The following is an 11,399-nucleotide window of genomic DNA, read 5'->3' as shown; positions in this document are numbered from 1 at the left end:
GCAGGGAGTCTGCTTCTCCCTCTGACCCTCCCCCCTCATGTGCTCTCTCTCTTTCTCATAGATAAATAAAGTCTTTAAAAAAAAAATACACTTAAAACAATATTTCACAGTAGAGGTGTTTTGTTTTGTTTGTTTTTTTAAAGATCTTCATGACTCAGCCAGTTCTTTTTTTTTTTTTTTTTAAGATTTATTTATTTATTTGAGAGAGCGAGAATGAGAGAGAGTACATGAGAGGGGGGAGGGTCAGAGGGAGAAGCAGGCTCCTTGCTGAGCAGGGAGCCCGATGCGGGACTCGATCCTGGGACTCCAGGATCATGACCTGAGCCGAAGGCAGTCGCTTAACCAACTGAGCCACACAGGCGCCCTGTTTGTTTTTAAAAGTGAAAATTTGGGGTGCCTGGATGGCTAAGTCTGTTAAAGCGTCTGACTCTTGATCTCTGCACAGGTCTTGATCTCAGGGTCGTGAAGTTTAAGCCCAGCGCTGGGGTCCACGCTGGGTGGGGAACCTACTTAAAACTAAATAAATAAAAAGAAAACTTAGTCGATGCTGTATTACTGGTGTTACAGAGAGCAAATAAATATAAAAATGAAATTCATGATTCAGACCACATTGTGGGCTGTGGAGAATCAAGACTCACCTGCCCAAATGTCAGGTCTTTTGTCTAAAGGTTTGGTTTTCGTGAGACTCCGTGTGAGTCGTGAGTCTTTCCAGGATTTCCACAGCAGTCTGTTTAACTTGAAATGATTGATAGGTTAGCTTGGGCTTTTCTGTGTCATTTTTGGTGTTCACATCAGTTTTTCCCTTTGTGAATATTGAATTTGCAATGTAACTTTGTATGTAAAACAAAGCCCAGAGATTTGCAAGTGAATTCAAAGGCCGATAGGTGAACAATTCTTGTTCGCTTCCCCGTGCTCACAGGATACCTAGTGCCAAACGTCATTAAAGCCCGTCGGGATCACAAACATTCGTTTGTCTGTTGGTAAACTGAAATATTTATCTCCTACTTGAAAAAAATTGCTTCTCTTTATGGCAATGGAAGGCACCTACTGTAAGGAGGAGAAACAGGAGGAATTTTTTTTTTTTTTTACTCTCCTGTCATGAAGCTTTGTCTCTCCTTTCTAGAGATAAATGCGTGGAAGTGTCTGTAGTGGATGAGTTAGAATGAGCGTCTTTGGGAATGTACTTGATCTGCCCCTGCCCCTGCCCCTGCCCCTGCAAGAAGATAGAGAAGTTAGACCAAGTCCTTTGCTTTTTTAGCCAGACGCCTCGAGCTCTGTCCAGGTCTTGACTTCATATTGCAGCTAGGTCAGCCAGACACCGGTGAATCAGTTCAGCTCTGAACCGGAATCCTCTTCTACTTTGCTTTTGGGGGAAACACTAATAATTATTCATTTGATTATTTGCTTGCCAAATTACCCGGTATAGTATTTCAGAGCGATGTATCTCGGAAAATGGCCCTCAAAGGAGACTGTTCTTAGAAGCCTGCACAAAAGTTGATTCTGTTTCCTGAATGCATCCCTCAGGTACTGGTCACGTGCAGAGGTCTGTGTATAATTTTCTGAGAACGCGAGGCGTACATAGGTGTATGACGCAGGAATGCAGGGGAACAGGGCAAATGCCAGAAGCCATCAGAACATTCAATGTTTGAGTCCGCTAGCCTTTGAAAAGAGAATATAAAAACAAATCAGTTTATAGCTTTGTTGAAGTACCGTTTACATAATTTATATCAGAGAAAGCAGTTCCTTTTCCTTAGGAAGATTGGGTTATTAAAATTAGCTATCTTCATTTTTCCACAAAAATAAAAAAATCAGTTGTAATTCAAATAATTGTATGTGAATCTTTGTAATTGGAAATTTGATGTTAGCAAAATTATATAACCTTGGTTAATTACATTCATATACTCAAACTAAATATAGAATAAGATTAGCTCATGGAAATATTTCATTTTTATCTCAGGCGGTGCAGTGCACATTCATGTAATAGTTTCTAGTTTCATTTTGTAATTTTTTTTTTTTTTAATTATCCTGGACATGTTTTCCGAAAAGTTACTTGAAATGAGGCTGTATGTTTTTATTTCCCGGTTCATGTTTAAATTTAAAATGGCGCACAGAATAAGCCGTCCTTTGTGAATTTTGGTTTTCTTAGTGGCCTCTGTGTTCTGTGCCTGGCATGATACAGGGATAAGCTAGGGGTCCCATTTTTTTCGCTTGACATTTGCCTTCAGGGAAGTTTGAGTGCGATTGGCCATCTCAGAGTAAATGCTCAGCCTCCTTTGTTTCCTGTCCTGTTTGCTTTTCCATTGAATGCTCTATATTTGGACAACAAGTGTATATTTTGGTGTGGGTTTCTGATGGCCCCAATGTTTGGTGGAGTGGAATTTCTCCGTGCACGCCACTGGGCTGGGCAGTTGGTAGTGTTCCGCCGTATTCAGTTCACAGGATTGAGTTGGACACATTGTAGATTCAGGTTGGATTGTCATTCCCTCCCTGCAAGCTATGTGTTACTTTGTTTTGTTTGGGTTTGCCATAGATATTTGCTTTGCCTTTGGATTGCCGAGGATGCCCGCTTGTGGTGGTGGTTAATTTAATATAGAACTCTAAATCTGACTTATATCAAGTTGATTTTCTGAAACCACTTTGTTGCGGTATAAATTACATACCATAAAAATCACCCATTTTAAGTGTATGACTCAATGATTTTTAGTAAATTTACGGAGTTGCGCAGCCATCGTCATAATCGATTTTCATTCCTCAATACGGTCATTCGTGTCCATTTGCCATCAATCCTGGCTCCTACCTCCCAGCCGCGGGCAGCCATTAATCTCCTTTCTGTCTCTACAGATTTCCCTTTTCTCAGAACAAGTACTTCTGTGCTTGGTTGAGCTTACGGGGTGGTGGATGGTGAGGGCCCGATTTAGCGGGAGAGGGAGAAGTGGGGAGAAGGGGAAGAAGGCAAGAATAATAGGCATGCCTCCGTTCCCTCTTCTGCAAAATCAGGGTAGTGATGGAAGTTTTGCAGGCTCTCCTTGTGGATCCATGTGGGAAGTAGTTGGCTCAGAATCGGGAGGAGCTTCTCAAAACCGGTCACGTTAAGAGTTGAGGGATCCTGCATAAAGGGTCCCTGGGACAGGTGAGGACTGTGGGAAAGGGGTTACCTCTCCGGTGACGGGCTCAGTCCTTGGTGAACCCAGCACACAACCATACAGCAAAACCTCATCTTTCTTCTTGCAGTACCCTCTTGTGTGTTCCACGGCATTGACTATGAGGCTTTTTTTTTTTTTAAAGATTTTATTTATTTATTTGACAGAGAAAGACACAGCGAGAGAGGGAACACAAGCAGGGGGAGTGGGAGAGGGAGAAGCAGGCTTCCCGCGGAGCAGGGAGCCCGATGTGGGGCTCGATCCCAGGACCCTGGGATCATGACCTGAGCCAAAGGCAGACGCTTAAAGACTGAGCCACCCAGGCGCCCCGACTATGAGGCTTTGAGGGAAGTTTGATCTTGGCCTGGGATATACCTTAGCTCCCTCTTCCTCCACGAGGGGCAGTTTTGTGTCCAGGGGATGCCGGATGATGTCTGGAGATCCTTCTGATGGTTCCAAATGGGGAAGGGGTACCTCAGCACCTGGTGGGTAGAGGCCAGCGGTGCCTCGCACATCTGACAATGCTGGAGGATGTCCCCCTGTACCAGTAACAGTTCCCCAGCCCAAGAGCTCAGGAGTGTGGAGGCCAAGACACCTTGCCTTCGTAACTTTAATATGGGGGGGGTTTAAAATGCGGTGCTTAGGTCTTCAATAAAGACTTGCTGACGTTGAAGGAGTATAGGTACCACTAGGCTTATGAAAGACATACGGGCATTTTTCAGTCTTCACTCGCTCCAGGGGAATGGGGATTTTTTTTTTTTTTTAATCAACAAGGGGAAGATCACTTTTTTTTTAAGATTTTATTTATTTATTTATTTGAGAGAGAGAATGAGAGAGAGAGAGAGAGAGAGCATGAGATGGGGGAGGGTCAGAGGGAGAAGCAGACTCCCCGCTGAGCAGGGAGCCCGATGCGGGACTCGATCCCGGGACTCCGGGATCATGACCGGAGCCGAAGGCAGTCGCTTAACCAACTGAGCCACCCAGGCGCCCCGAATGGGGATTTTTTTAAAGTAAAGCATAAACGAGATTTTTGGAGTTAACTGTAGAGAGGGAGAATTACTTTCAATGCCTTTAGAGGTATTCATTTACAGATAACGAAATTGCAGCGTAGACAGAGAAATCTGGAGCCACCCTTTGGCTTGGATCTGGGACTCACATTTCCATCTTTATCTGTTTCCCTAAGAACTGGAAAAAGAGGGAGAAAGATCGAGACCCTGCATAAAGGCTCTGAAAACTATGACCATCTAAATGCATGGGGCTGCTTCCAGCCGTCACCTTGTCATGGAAAGTGTTTCTGGACTGGTGAGGGGGGAGGCCCGCCCCGTGCCGGCACCCTCCCCTTCCAGGGAGGCCCATCTCCCTGGGAGGCCCATCTCCCTGGGAGGCCCGTCTGCCTCGGCGTCCCCTGAGAGTGCCCTGAGAAGTACGGGGCCCCTGCCTGCGACTCCATCCTGCACACCTCCGTCCTCTGTCTCGCACCTCACTGCAACAGCTGCCCCTCGGGTCCAGCTCTGGTTTCTGCCCTGCGGGGCCTCTTGCTCCCACCCGCCCCCAACCCGCCGTCCTCCGCACCTTCCAAGGTGTAAGATCTCCTAACCTCCCCTTTCTGAGTCTTTTGTTTCTTTTGCCCGTTCTAAGCTCAGGCTTTTTCCCCCGAGGGAACACAGGATGATGATAGGCCAGCTTCCATGATTTCAAGCAATGTGGAGTTGTATCTTCTTCCTCCTCTTCTCCCGGAATAATCAACATGAACAGTGTGTCAAGTGCGGCAGGATAGATCTGCCTCTAGCATGTTCGGCTGCCCATGTACAGAAATGCAGTCCCGTGGTTTTATCCAAGTGGCACCGTATCATACTTCGCTCCTCTGCTCTCTTTCTTTTTACAGCTGTATTAAAGTATGAAGTACAGTAAACTAGGCATATAGAAGTTGTGCCTTTAATCGGGTTTCTCATCTTGATTGTGGTGCTGGTTTCACAAGCGTATGTAGGTAATCTATCCATCTATCTACTTACACGTATCGAAGCAAATACATCGCTTTCACATTTCCTAGTGCCTTTCTGGGCGCTCCCTCCAACCCTCCCTCCATCCACATCGCGCGTTGATCAGCTTTCTGTTACTGGATCGGGTAGTTTGCATTTTCTAGAATTTTCTATCCGTGAAATCACACGGTATGCGCTTGTGATTTTGCCTTTTTCCACTCAGCATAATGATCTGGGGGTTCATCCATGTTGTGGCCCGTATCATGAATTCATTCCTTTTTGTAGCCAGGTGGGATTCTTTGGGATGTGGGTGTACCACTGTTTTGTCTGTCTCTTCGCCAGTTGTTGGACATTTGGGTGGGGGGGTTTGACATTTTTTTGGCCCTTAAGAATAATGCTGCTGTAAATGTTTTTGTCGCCATGCAAGGGATTCTCAAACTTGACCATGTGGCGGAATGCCCTGGAGAGCTTGTGAAAACGGGGATTGCCAGGCCTTATCCCCAGACTTTGTGATTCAGTACATGGAGGGTGGGGCCCAAGACTGCATTTCTAGCAGGTTCCCAGCTGCCGGTCTTAGACCACGCACATGTTGAGTCTTCATAGACTTTGGTTGTTACTGCATTGTTGTTTGTTCCAGATATTTCTCTCTAGACTGTTCCTTGTCTTATAATGTCGCTTGTGGTTTTAATCACCAGGCTTCCCATTTTTGTGTGGTTGTTGGTATCTGTGTTTTCCTCTTGGCTTCTGGGTTTTACTTCCTTATGTCCAAGGGAAGAAAAACTCAGGGTTGCTGGGTCAGGGTGCTCATATCACCCCAACACCAGCTGTGACAGCCCCGTCCACAGGGGTCTGCCCTTATTGGACTCTTTGGGGAGCTGACTGATGCCTTCTTACCTTCTGAGGAGATGGCCTAGCATTGTGGTCAGCACCCAGCCACAGGGGCTGGCTCGGACCTAGGCGCTGTGCCCAGGGCCCCCTGCTGCTGCTGTGTCCCCTGGGTCCTTGGGGCGAAGCGTCGCTGTTCACCTGCCTTTCCTCTCCCAGGGCAACCAAATCCATCCCCTCTGCATCCCACCCCTTCTCACCTAAAACCACCAGCCCCAAACCAATAACCCTCTTTTATTTTCAGTATATGTTTTATTTTTAATTTCCTATTCAGGAGTCTAATCTGAATTCACTAATTTGGAGTAGTTAGATGTTATCAGTAGATGTTTATTACCATAGCCAAGGCATGTGTTACATTAAAAAAATTTTTTTTGGTGGGGGAGGGGGGAAGGTACTTCCTTTATTTTGGAGAGCAGCTTTTTTTTTTTAAGATTTTATTTATTTATTTGAGAGAGAGAGAATGAGAGACAGAGAGCATGAGAGGGAGGAGGGTCAGAGGGAGAAGCAGACTCCCTGCCGAGCAGGGAGCCCAATGCGGGACTCGATCCCGGGACTCCAGGATCATGACCTGAGCCGAAGGCAGTCGCTTAACCAACTGAGCCACCCAGGCTCCCGGAGAGCAGCTTTAAGTGATTGCAAAGTCGTCTTTTTTTTGTAAAAAGCATCTTCTTGCACTTGATCGCCGAGCCCAGGTCTTACCCTCTTTGCTCCTGAATCCGTCCATTCCGTGTTGCCTCGGGTCACGGCTTCACATCTTTGGCTGCTGACTTCAGCTCACTGTCTGAGAATCTTTACTCAGGACATGCTGTGGAGTGGATTGTTGTTCAGGATTCCAGACTGGTTAAGTAGGCTCATCTCATTGGGATGGTTACATTTTTAAAAATTTGCAGTGACTCGTAATCATGAGCTCATGTCTTAGTTTCTTCTTTTTCTTTTTAACATGATAGCTTTATGGAGATGTAATTCATATACCGTGGGACTCACCCCTGTCAAGGGTATACGTCAGGGCTTTCCTGGTATAAACAAGGCTGGGCAGCCACCACCACTGCCTAATTCCATAATGTTTTCATCACCCCAAAAAGAAACCACATACCCAGTCAGCTGTCACTCCCTATCTCCCTGCATCTCCCAGCCTCTGGCCGCCACTCATCTTCTTGTCTCTGGACTTACCTATTCTGGACATTTCCTATAAAGGGAATCATACGATCCGCGGTCTTTCGTGTCTGGCTCCTTTCACTTAATATTTTTGAGGTTCCTCCACGCTGTAGCATCTGTTGTGTGGTTTCTTGGTACACGTTTTGTGGAAACTCTGGGTAGCCCAGGAAGCTTTGGCGTGAGCCGTGGGGGCTCGAGCTGGAAGAATGTCAGGGGATGTGTGAACCAGAGACTCCCTCGTCTCTGATTACATTTAAAGTGGAAAAGGGTTCACAGTTTCTTTCCATTTCAGCTTCCAGCCTGGCATAAACTGTAATCTTCTTCCTTCTCTTTGTCTTTTGTTCTTCCCTCTTTTCCCCTAAAGATCAGCATAGCAAACAGTTGTGGTCGATTAACGGGGCACCTGCTGGCCCCTCCATTGTGCTGCATATTTGGGTGGGGTTTTCGAAAGTCCTTTCTTGGGATAAAGCCTAGGAAGCTTGAATTTTCCAAGGGTGTGGTGTGAAGTTCCTTCCAGCTCTGAGGTCATGGGATTTCATCCAACTAGACTTTGGCTTCTTTCTAGGGCCTCCCTGAAGCCACAACCCTGACTTAACACCGTAACGGAATCGTAGAGTTGTTTATTTTGCTGAGTTTACAAACCCTTTGTATAGGACCATAATTACCATTCTGGGGTTGGGTGGGAGACTAGGGAGGCTGATTTTTCTCAAGCCATCCATGGGCCACGGCTTTCTGGGTTGCATGTTTCTCCAGCAAAGGGTTTACTAGGAAGGTCACGCGTGTTTTCCTGGTTGATCTCCTTTTCACCGACTCTCTTAGTTTCTTATTGCTGCAGTGACAGATGACCACAGGCTTCCTGGCTTGAATGATACAAACTTATCATCCTAGCAGTTCTAGAGGTATGAGAAGTCTGACATGAGTCTCACTGTGTGAAAATCAGAATGTTGACAGGGCTGCATGCTTTTCCAGCTGCTCTTAAGAGAGTCCCTTTCCTTGCCTTTCCAGCTCTCAGAGGCCACCTGCGTTCCTCGGCTTGTGGCCCCTTCCTCCATCTTCCAAGCCACCGAGCAGAGTGGCATCTCTGTGTTCTTGCATAGTTACATCCCCCTAACCACGGCGTGGAAAGATGCTCCCCGTGTGACGATCTTGGGCCCACCTGGATAATCCAGGATCGTCTCCCTGTCTCAGGATCCTGAATTTAGCCACATCTGCAAGGCTCTTTTTCCCTGTCAAACATTTCACGGGTCCCAGGGTTAGGGTGCGGCCCTCTCCGGGGTCAGTCTTCTCCCCACTACATTGATGCCCTTGGTTTCTGTCTCTTAGTTTTTTCCTCGGAAGCCTGCAAGGTTCATGTATTTATTTAGTATTTGCGGTTTGTCTCTTGAGTAACTTAGAAGTCAGGGGGCCATGAAATTATTTGCTTGTCTGCCTACCACTCACTGATGATACAGCCCGCTCGCTGAGCCTCAGTTTCCCTCTGAGCACAAGCAGGAGTTGTTTTCCATCTTGGAAAAGAACTGGGATTGTGGGCGCAGCTTGGGGACATGCTTGTATGTTGGCCAGTGGACCCCTGGGGCATATCGTGGTGCTTCCCTCTGATATGAGAAGAAGCCAAGCTAAATCATGTGGGCACATTTCAAACGTCTTCCTGTCACGGCCACTAACATCCCAGTGACCCAAACGAGCCATGTGGCCAGATCCACCATCCATGGAGTGGGGAGGGCTGTGCTAGTCTGGAGGTCCTCTAAAGTCACATGGCCACGGGCAAAAATGCATATTTGTAGTATAGGGAGGAGGGGAGGGAAGAAGTGGGATGTGTGTGGGGGAGGGCAGATGACCCCAGTGGAGGAGCCTGGATACACCCAGTTGTATCCCGGAAAATTAGCTCCGTAGGTAGTACTCATTAAATATGCAGCTTCTTTGGGTCCGTCTTAGAGCCACCTGGACGGGGGTGAGGGAGGCACCACTCGTGTCCCCAGGGAACATTTGGCGATGTCTGGAGGCATTCTTGGCTGTTGTAAGTAACTAGGGGAGAGGGTGCTCCTGGCATCTAGTGGGTGGAGGCCAGCGATGCTGCTGCATCCCCTCCTAATGCGCAAGACCACGCTCTCTACTAGGCATTGTGTGCCCTGGGCCCGAATGTTCAACGTTCAGAGCACAAACAGGTACTTTCCAGGTGGTTCTCGTGCACTTTGGAGTTTGAGGACCTTGTCTTTTTTTTTTTTTAAAGATTTTATTTATTTGACAGAGAGAGAGAGAGCGAGAGCAGGGACACAAGCAGGGGGAGTGGGAGAGGGAGAAGCAGGCTTCCCGCCCAGCAGGGAGCCCGATGCGGGGCTCAAGCCCAGGACCCTGGGATCATGACCTGAGCCGAAGGCAGACGCTTAACGACTGAGCCACCCAGGTGCCCTTGAGGACCTTGTCTTGCAGGACTGTCCCAACAAGGAAGGGGAATTGGCCATCCCTCCCATATAAAGACCTACTGAGGAGCGCGAGTGCATTGTTTAAACTCTCACAGACAGCTGCGAAGAAGCAAGTTAAAACTCATGGGTCTTGACTGGGTCTCTGTGGTATCTGCGACTTTTGATCATTTGCTTGGTACTGTACTAATCCTTTTAGCTGTATTAATTCTTTACTAGTGCTCAACTAATAAACGGAGCATTTATTTGGTGTTGAAAAATCTTTTATTAGGAGATTTCCATTGTGAGCTTAGTATTTTTTTTTTCTCCAGGTGGCCCTTTGTCAACTATTTCTATTATGTATTTTCTTTTTCCTTATCAGCAGGACTGCCAAGTTCTTGATAGCAAAGATCATGCCTTAAATTTCTTTTTTGTTCGGCACAGTAGTGAGCCTATGATAATTATTGGTCAGTTGCCAACGGTATCCATTGCAATGCAACTTGCACTCTGCGGTTAAGGATCGTTTATCCAGCTTCCACAGACTCGCCTTTTATACCTTGCTATAAATCCTGTTTCCAGTCTTCAGAGGCCGATGGTTAGCATGTGGGTGCTTGCTTGCTCTGTGGCAGAGAGAAAACTTTGACCTCATTAAAGGAAGGCGGCAAGTTATTGAGAGGCTGACCGCCTCATTCTTCCTCCTACACTCATGTTGTTTTTATTTGGGTGATTGAAATGTTTGAGGTATGAAAAAAGATTCGGAATTCCTTGCTGGCAGGACAACCGAAGTAGTGAGTTAAAGCTTCTCCAGTCCTCACCTCTGTTGTGCATAGCAAGTGCAAATACGTGTTTTTTTTTTTTGAAAAGCCAGCCGGGGAAGCATTTGATGTGGAGGGTGCTGTATCACCTAGAATTTGCTGTGTTCTGATCAACTAGGTATCGCCTCCTGGGGCTACCAGCAAGTTGGGAAGTAATCAGAATGTTCTCTTTGTATGTATCAATGGTTCGGTAATTGTGAAAGTAGGACTTTTGTTCTTGCGGATTCCCTGTGTGGGAACAAGACCTTTACTGGCTTATGGGGGGCACAAAGAGGGTCAGGGCCCACTAAGGCTGTTCCATCCTCTAGTTGATCTTTTTTATTTTTATTTTTTAAATATTTATTTATTTATTAGAGCGCGTGAGCACGAGCAGGAAGGGCAGAGGGAGAGAGAATCTCAAGCGTACTCCCCGATGAGCGCAGAGCTTGACGTGGGGCTCGATCCCACAACTCCAAGATCCCCGAAACCAGCAGTTGGACTCTTGACCTACTGAGCCACCCAGGCGCCCCCTTCTTTTTAAAAACTGGAATATACATTGACACTTAATACTGTATTAGTTCCAGGTGTACAACATCATGATTTATGTACATATTGTGAAACGATCACCATAATAAATTGAGTTAAGATGCATTACCACACGGTTACAAATTTCTTTTTTTTCTCACGTTGAGAGCTTTTAAGATTTACTGTGTTAGCAACATTCAAATACATAACATGATATTACTGCCTGTAGTCGCCATGCTTACGTTAGATCCCCAGGACTTAGGTATCGTATAGCTGGGAGTTTGCACCTTCTGTCGCCCTTCACCTGTCTTCTCCCCTCTCCCCCCCCCCATTCTCTGTGCGTCTGATGCTTCCATTTTTTTACCACCTCACGTTGTCTTGCCTCTCATCTGCTTGACTGTTAGGACACTAGGTTTGTGTGTCTGACAAGCAGATGACCTGGAAATTCACCTGTAGTAAGAGAGGAGATGAAGGGCGCCTGGGTGGCTCAGTTGGTTAAGCGACTGCCTTCGGCTCAGGTCA

The 11,399-nt window shown here is 46.7% G+C and overlaps 1 protein-coding gene across 4 annotated transcripts in view; it reads left to right on the top strand.

The window, feature by feature from the left end:
• Positions 1 to 11,399, top strand: part of TBL1X (transducin beta like 1 X-linked) — a 208,543-nt gene that overhangs the window by 11,985 nt on the left and 185,159 nt on the right. The window lies entirely within an intron of this gene.

This window comes from Leptonychotes weddellii, chromosome X, assembly GCF_054177405.1.
Source record: "Leptonychotes weddellii isolate Sample4059 chromosome X, ASM5417740v2, whole genome shotgun sequence".
NCBI lineage: Eukaryota > Metazoa > Chordata > Mammalia > Carnivora > Phocidae > Leptonychotes > Leptonychotes weddellii.
Note: the sequence above shows the minus strand (reverse complement) of the source record. Positions and strands in the feature narration are given on the sequence as shown.